This window comes from Dasypus novemcinctus, chromosome 9, assembly GCF_030445035.2.
Source record: "Dasypus novemcinctus isolate mDasNov1 chromosome 9, mDasNov1.1.hap2, whole genome shotgun sequence".
Lineage (NCBI taxonomy): Eukaryota > Metazoa > Chordata > Mammalia > Cingulata > Dasypodidae > Dasypus > Dasypus novemcinctus.
In genome coordinates, this window is record NC_080681.1 from 65,597,745 (window position 1) to 65,606,977 (window position 9,233).

Below are 9,233 nucleotides of genomic sequence, written 5' to 3' on the forward strand. Positions count from 1 at the left end.
AATTCTCCCAACAACATTCTCAGATAAGTATTATAATCTCTATTTTGTTTTCAAGATTTCTTCCTTTCTTTCTGCGCCCCCTCCCCCAGTTGTCTGCTCTCTGTGTCCATTCACTGTGTGTTCTTCTGTGACCGCATCTATCCTTATCAGTGGCACCAGGAATCTGTGTTTCTTTTTGTTGCATCATCTTGTTGTGTCAGCTCTCCGTGTGTGCGGCGCCATTCCTGGGCAGGCCATACTCTCGTTCGCCCTGGGCGGATCTCCTTACAGGGCACACTCCTTGTGTGTGGGGCTCCCCTACGTGGGGGACACCACTGTGTGTCACGGCACTCCTTGCGCGCATCAGCACTGTGCGTGGGCCAGCTCCACACGGGTCAAGGAGGCCCGGAGTTTGAACCGCAGACCTCCCATGTGGTAGGCAGACGCCCTATCCATTGGGCCAAGCCTGCTTCCCTATAGTCCCTATTTTGTAGTGGGGACCCACTGAGGCTGAGGAGAAAAAAAAAATAACACAACTGGCATTTAACTTAGGTCTGGCCAGCCTCAGAGAGCAGGCTCTCAACCACTGGGTTCAGGGACTCTTTTTTATTTTATTTTATTTACTCCCCCCACCCCCACCCCCACCCCCACCCCCACCCCCTGTTGTTTGCACTCACTGTCTATTCTCTGTGTCCTTTCATTGTGTGCTCTCTGTGTCTACTTGTCTTTTTTTAGGAGGCACCGGGAACCAAACCTGGGACCTCCCATGTGGGAGAGAGGCGCTCAGTCACTCGAGCCACCCCTGCTCCCTGCTTTATTGTGTCTCTCATTGTGTTTCCTCTTTGTGTCTCTTGTTGCATCATCTTGTTGCATCAGCTCACCGTGCCAACCTACCACATCAGCTCATTGTCTTGTTCAACTTCTTCGGGACACCAGAAACTGAACCTTGGACCTTCCATGTGGTTGGCGGAAGCTCAATCACTTGAGCCACATCCACTTCCCTCAGGGACTTTTAAGAGTAAGAAAGATGTAATAGGGAGGCATTTTTGGGACTTGGGAATCATTCTGAATGAAATTGCAATGACAGGTACAGGCCATTATATATCTGGCCATAACCTACAGAGTCGAATAGGAGACAGTGTAAACTAGAATATAAACTGTAATCCATGTTTAGTGGCAATGCTCCAAAATGTGTTTACCAATTGCAATGAATGTACCTCACTGATGAAAGATGTTGCTAATGTGGGAAAATGTGGAGGTGTGGGTAGTGGGGCATATGGGAATCCCCTATATACTCAGTAACATTTATGTAATTGAAGTATCTTTAAAAAAGTAAAAGGGGGGGAAAAAGAGTAGATCAGATACTGAGTGACAGAAGCCACCCACATATGAACCCAATTTTGCCTTATTCCAAAGCCCATGCTTCAAAAAAAGCCCATTCTGATGTTATGTGCTTTATGTATTTAGGTTATAAGTGACTTATTAAAAAGAAAATGCTCCAACGCTAAAAATATAAAAATAATCATCATAACTTTGAAAGCACTGTACTCCACGGTCATCCAGAGCTTCCTCCAGTCATCTCTCACCACCCTTCCCCCTCCTCCCCACAGTTTTCTTTTCCTCCTAGGCATCAAGTGAGACTACCTTTCCCAGCTCTCCTTGTGGTTGTGAGTTCTGGCCAACATTATGTGGGCCAAAGTGATGTGGACCACATGCAGACCTGCCCTTCACTTTCTCTTCCCTGTCTGCTGGCTGGATATCCACCTCCAGAGGGGCCCTGGGAGCCACATGGTGAAGATGGTAGAGCCCCCATCAACCCGGGTCCCTGGAAGATTGTGTGACACATAGCACCCACACCCACCCATGCACCAGACAGGCTTTTTGCTTGAGTTAGAAAGAAATGACTCTATTGATAATACACAGGTGTATACCCCCTCTTGCTGGAACTTGGGGGTAGAAATAAAAGGCTCCTGCTGGAACCAAACACACAAGGAGGCTCACATCATAGTAGTCTGTGTCTGTGCCATGATCATGACCTCATTTAACTGTGTCGAGATTCAGGACCTTTTACCTGCCATGATCCCAACTTTGTTAACAGCCAGGCTGTTTGTTATCTGCTTCCGGTTGACAGAGATAACTACAAGTTCCTCTCCAGTCTTGCTAGGAAGAGAACTTAAAGGTAATTTAGCCATTTCCTCCTGGCATTTTGGCCAGGTAGTTCTCCCTCCTTTGTTTATACATAGTTTTTCACCATCAGAGCTCTGGAGACTGTGACAGAGAGGACCCTCTTCTTTAAAACTTCTCAGAGAAGTTTACGGTTTGTTGGTCCAAGTCCCTCATTTTACTGAGGACAGAGCAGAGGCCCAGGAAGACAGTCACTTGCCTAATGACACTCAGTAGTCAATGGCAGAGGTGTCAGGCCAGGATCTGAGCGTGACGTCTACCTTCAATTTTCCACTGTAGGTGTCTCCCTCGCCTCATTCTACTCCCAGCTCTTAGTGTCCTCATGACTATTTCAGGGTTCTTTCAATCTTATCTCATTCACTTAACAAAAATGTTAACAAAGATGTATTGAATATCTAATAATATTCACCACTATAATACAGTACCCATCCCTATCATTGATTTATTCATTCTTAATATTAATTGAGCACTTAATATGTCAAAACCTTTATGCACTGGGGAAACTGGAGAAACTAGCCTCAGTTTCCTCTTCTTTAAAATGGACCTAATAATAGTACTTACATTATAGGGATGGTAAAGAGATAAAGCCCTTAAAACATTGCTCAGCATAGAGTAAGTGCTCAAAATTTGCTTCTTTTTTTTTTTAATTTATAGGAAGCCATGTTTATTTTCTGGTACGTTTTTAGCATTCTGTTTAAGAGCCTGTGGAAGAAGAGCTTTTGACTCATCGGTGGTTGTTCCTACCCACTCAGTGGCCTGAGCAGTGGGAGCTGCAGCCCAATCTTCAGATGTAGGCCAAATACTTCAGTCTTCAGCGCGGAACTGCTGAATAGGTGCAGAGAGCATCTGCAGGTCTTCGGACCAGTCTGTGACCTCAGAGAGAGTAATAGTAAAGTCAAGAGCAGGAGGGGTCCATTCACCTTGAATCTCCTCCATGGTCACAGCCTTTCCAGCAGCAGCCTGCTCTTCCTTTGCAATCTTCTCAGGATCTCAGTAGAAGTACAGATCAGGCACGACCGCCCACAGGTACTCACGGGAGATGGTGCTATGCATGCGCAGAACTTCCTGGGCCATCATCCACCACATCAGACCCACCGAGTGAGCTCCCTTGTTGCATGAGATGGCAATGTCCACACAGTGCAGAGGAGAATCTGTATTACACAGAGCAATGGTGGGCAGGTTAACACAGGATACCTCTGTGAGAGGCCGGTAGTCAGCTCTGGGAGCCAGAAGACGTGGCTCCCGGAAGGCTGCCTAAATCTGATTAGTGAAGGGTTCAGGTGTGAAGCGCCCTGCAAGAGGGGTAGATCCATGGTGGTAGCTGACTTCAGAACAGCCTGCTGGCTGGTATTCCTGGAGGATATAACACTGACATCAGCAGGGTTTTCAGTGGCAGTAGTGGCATGAGCCATGAGCAGAAGCTTCTCCCAGATCCTCTTCAAATTTATGATGTAGATGCCATCACTTTTCCTTTTGTACATGTGCTCTTCTATTTGGAAGTCAAGGTTGGTGCCACCAAATTGAGTTCCTGCTGCAAGGAATTTAAGGATATCCCTCTCCTTCCTCTGCAGGACATCAAGGGCTCAGGACATTGTTTAAGTTTCCCTTTAAATTATGATGGAAACCCAGGACAATGCCATATGGACCCCTTTCTGGGTAATGTGGAAAAAAGACAAATTTGTTCTATTAATACAGGTTTCTGGGAAGTAGACTTGGTCCAGTGGTTAGGGTGTCTGTCTACCACATGGGAGGTCCGTGGTTCAAACCCCGGGCCTCCTTGACCAGCGTGGAGCTGGCCCACGGGCAGTGCTGATGCGTGCAAGGAGTGCCCTGCCACACAGGGGTGTCCCCCGTGTAGGGGAGCCCCACACACAAGGAGTGTGCCCTGTAAGGAGAGCCGCCCAGTGCGGAAGAAAGTGCAGCCTGCCCAGGAATGGCACCGCACACATGGAGAGCTGACACAACAAGATGAAGCAACAACAACAAAAAAGAAACACAGATTCCTGTGCTGCTGACGACAACAGAAGCAGACAAAGAAGATGCAGCAAATAGACACAGAGAACAGACAACCAGGGTGGGGGTGGGAGGAAGGGTAGAGAAATGAATAAATAAAAATAAATCTTTAAAAAGAAAAATACAGGTTTCCCTATCCAAGCCAATATATGCTACACAAATATTTTTCCAACTGCAATTCTAAACTCATTATTATGTGGTGAAATCAATTTAATGGCCAAGACCTGCAATAAGAAAAATGAATGAAACAGAATAGGAATACCTGAATGTATCACATGTAGGTAGTATACAGCTGTTATCTAGTGCTGTGTTACAAACCACCCCATATCTTAATGGCTTAATTGAGTTTTACGGCATTATTCTGTGGCTTTACTGAGCAGTTCTTCCAGTCTGGGATGGTCTCCCTTGTGTGCCAGGAGAGTGGCTACAGTATTTAGGGAACTTTTCCACCTTTTATCAGCTTATCTAAACATTTTAAAAAAGATTACTGCCAAGAGGGAACCATCAAGATGGCGGCAGAATAAGGAGCTCCTAGAGTTGGCTCCTGCTGCAAGGAAGTTACTAATCACGCAGAGCTATATAAAGAACTGTTTGGAGGATACAGGAGACCAGAAGAGCATCCTGCAACATCCTTGAAAGAATGGAAGGAGGAGAATGCCCATCTGCAGAGAAGATTTGTGAGCAGAACACTCCACACCAAGGAGGCTGGTGCCCATCCTCCACTGGCTTCTCAAGCACCCTCAGGAGTATTCCATGGCTAGAGGTGGAAGCTTCATTTCCCAAAAACTGGTAAGAGACAGTTGGGGACCAATGTCAGCTACTGATTAGTAAATTCAGCTAGCTAAAGTATAACCATAAGAATAGCTAAAGTTTGAACTCAGAAAAAGGCTGGTAGCTGTCATTTTATCTCTGCCCCCAGCATGAAAATCACAGAGCTAGTAGGAACTGGCTTCTTTCCATCCAGATCAGATTTAACGTCTAGCCTAAACCCCAGCAGGGAGGAAGCTAGTGTGACCTGCACCAGCCTCTCCTTGTAACTGCAGGTATTCAGCTGGCACAGACTGAATAGTTGGGCACCTGGGGCTGCACCCCAATAAAATATGACAAGAGCTGTGTTTCCTCAGCCTTTCCAGGAAACAGCAGGCACTTTTAGCCCACACAAACTGGTTTGTTGAGCACCTTCGATTCTATCTCCACCCCTCCAATCCTCTGGGGTTAGAGGTTTCTTCAGCCTATCTGGGTAACTGCAGGTGATTTTGGCCCACACAGACTTAGACACCTAGAGCCCTATCCCTGCCTCCAAGTAAGGTAGAAGGGTAGCTGTGTTTCCTCAACCTTTCAGGGCAATGGCGGGCACTTTTGGCCTATAAATCCTGGACTGATGGGTACCTGTGGTGGGTACCATTCCCCAATAGGATAGGAGGGTGTTGGTGTATCCCCACCCTCTCTGGGCAACTACAGGTACTTTTGGCCTACACAGACTGAACTGTTTGGCATCAGTAGTTCTGTTCCTATACCCTAAAGGGCAGAAGGGACAGTACTCCCTCAGTCTCTCAGGGCAACTGCAGGTGCATTCAGCCCTAATGTATTAGATAGATTGTTGGGCAGCCTGAGCATCCATCCCACCCCTGACAGGGAGGGGAGAGTGGTGTTATATCAGTCTACCTGGGCAACTGTGGTCATTTTGGGCCAGCATGGTGTAGATGGATGCCCACACCTACAGCTCCATCCCTGCCCCAGGCAGGGGAGGAATGGGCAGCTAAAGGCAGTCTTGGTCTGCACAACTTGGATTATTACACATGACTGTGGCTCTGTTCCCTACCCTTGGCAAAGGAGAAAGGTGGGAGAAGCTTCACTGTTCTCTGGGGCAATGCAGACAACAGCTTCAGTCTCCACAGCTTATAGTAACAACTACATCCTCAGCTTCTACTACACAAACATCAAGAGAGAAAAGGAAAGAAAGCCCTACACTAAAGAGAGAAACTGCACCCAGAATAAATATACCTAGAAAGCCAGATGCCAGGACACCCACAAAAATTACAGTCCATACCAAGCAACAGGAAGACATGGCCCAGTTAAAGGAACAAGATGAGCCTCCAGGTGGCATAAAGTAGTTGAGACAACTAATCATAGATTTTCAAACAAATCTCCCTAATAAATTCAAGGAGATGGTTAAAGAGAGTAAGGATATGAAGAAGACATTGGGTGAGTACAAAGAAGAATTTGAAAGCATGCATAGAAAAATAGCAAATTTTATGGGAATGAAATCACAAAAAAGGAAATTTAAAATACACTGGAGTCATATAACAGCAAATTTGAGGAAACAGAAGAAAGGATTAGTGAACTTGAAGACATAGCCAGTGAAAACAAACATACAAAAGAACAGCTGAAGAAAAGAATGGAAAAAATTGAACAAGGTCTCAGGAAACTGAATGACAGGAAGAGACATGCAAACATACATGTCACGGGTGTCCCAGAAGGAGAAGAGAAGGGAAAAGGAGCAGAAGGAATATTTGAAGAAATAATGGTAGAAAATTCCCAACCCAATTGAAGGACATTGGTGTCTGTGTCCAAGAGGCACAACATACTGTCATCCAAATAAATCCAAATAGAACAACTCTGAGACACATATTAATCAGAATGTCAAATGCCAGAGACAAAGAGACCATTCTGAGAGCAGCAAGAGAAAAGCAATGTATAACATATAAGGGATACCCAATAAGATTATGTGCTGATTTCGCATCAGAAACCATGGAGGAAAGAAGGCAGTGCTATGATATATTTAAGATACTGCAAGAGAAAAACTGCCATCAAGAATCTCATATCTAACAAGATTGTCTTTTAAAAATGAGGGTGAGTTCAGAATACTCAGAGATAAACTGAAACTGAGAGAGTTTATAACCAAGAGACTGACTTTGCAGGAAATACTAAAGGATGTGCTACAGCCTGAAAAGAAAAGATAGGAGAGAGAGACTTGGAAGAGAGTCTAGAAATGAAGATTATGTCAGTTAAAATAACTAAAGGTGTCAAAGAGTGGTGAAAATAAAATATGACAGATAAAACCCAAAGGTGAAAATGGGTGAAATAAGAACTGTATTTACAGTAATAACATTGAATGTTAATGGATTAAACTCCCCAATTAAAAGACACAGACTGGTGGAATGGATAAGAAAATAGGATCCATCTATATACTGTCTATAAGAAGCTCATCTTAGACCCAAGAATACCAATAGACTGAAAGTGAAAGGCTGGAAAAAGATAGCCCGTTCATGCAGTAACAACAACAACAACAAAATTAGCTGGAGTAGCAATACTTAAATGGATGAAATAGACTTTAAAAGCAAAACTGTTGTTAGAGACAAGGAGACATTATATATTAATAAAAGGGGCAAGGCACCAGGGATAAATAACAATAATAAATGTATATGCCCCAACCAAGATGCCCCAAGATACATGAGGCATACACTGGCAAAACTGAAGGGAGAAATAATTGTTGCTACAATAATAGTTGGAGATTTTAATACCCCACTTTCAACATTGGATAGTACATCTGGGCAGAGGATCAGTAAAGAAACAGAGAGCCTGAATAATATGATAAATGGACTAAACCTAATAGACATATACAGAACACTGCACCCCAAAACAGCTGGATATACATTCTTTTCAAGTGCTCATGGATCTTTCTCTAGGATAGACCTTATGTTGGGTCACAAAGCAGAGCTCAATAAATTCAAGATTGAAATTATACAAAGCACTTTCTCTGATCATAATGGAAATCAACAAGAGGCAGAAAAAGAGAAAATACATAAATATATGGAGATTAAACAACACACTCTTAAACAATCAGTGAGTCAAAGAAGAAATTTTGAGAGAAATCAATAAATATCACAAGACGAATGACAATGAGAACACAACATATCAGAATCTATGGGATGCAATGTACGCAGTTCTGAGAGGGAAATTTATAGCCCTCAATGCGTACATTAAAAAAGAAGAAAGAGCTAAAATCAGTGAATTAACAACATAATTGGAAGAACTAGAAAAAGAACTGCAAATGAATCCTAAAGCAAGTAGAAGGAAGGAAATAACAAAGATCAGAGCAGAAATAAATGAAATTGAGAATAAAAAACTATAGAGAGAATTAACAAAACCAAAAATTGGTTCTTCAAGAAGATTAACAAAATTGACAAACCCTTAACTAGACCATGAAAGAAAAAAAGAGAAGATGCAAATAAATGAAATAAAAAATGAAAATGGGTAAATTACTACTGACCCCACAGAAATAAAAGAGATCATAAGAGGCTACTAAGAATGACTGTATGTCAAAAAACTAGACAATGCAGATGAAATGGAAAAATTCCTAGGAATGTATAAACAACCTACACCACTGATCCTAGAAGAAATAGAAGACCTCAACAAATCAATCACAAGTAAAGAGAGTCACCAAACAACTCCTCAAAATGAAAAGTCCAGGACTAGATGGTTTCACAGGTGAGTTCTTCAAAGCATTCAAAGAAAATTTAATACCAATCTTACTTAAGCTATTCCAAAAAAATTGAACAAGAAGGAACACTACCAAACTCATTCTATGAAGCAGCCAATACCCTAATACCAAAGCCAGGTAAAGATATTACAAAGAAGAAAATTATAGACTAATTTCCCTAATGAATATGGATGCAAAAATCCTCAACAAAATATTTGCTAATCAAATCCAACAATACATTAAAAGAATTACTCATCATGACCAAGTGGGCTTTATACCAGGCACGCAAGAGTGGTTCAACATGGGAAGTGGATGTGGCTCAAGTGATTGAGTTCTCACCTACCTCATGGGAGGTCCCAGGTTCAGTTCCCTGTACCTTCTGGAGAGGATGAGAAAGACAGTGAGCTGGCTCAATGGGCAGGTGTGGCAAGATGACACAAGAGGGAAACACAAAGAGGAAACACAATGAGAGACACAACAAAGCAGGGAGCTCAGGTAACGCAAGTGATTGATCATATTTCTCCCACGTGGAAGGTCTCAGGTTCGGTTCCCAGTGCCTCCTAAAGAAAAGACA

At 43.2% G+C, this 9,233-nt stretch overlaps 1 pseudogene; it reads right to left on the minus strand.

Annotated features, from left to right (window-relative positions):
* Positions 1-2,811: 2,811 nt before the first annotated feature.
* On the minus strand, positions 2,812-3,755 carry LOC101431460 (small ribosomal subunit protein uS2 pseudogene; annotated as a pseudogene).
* Positions 3,756-9,233: the final 5,478 nt, after the last annotated feature.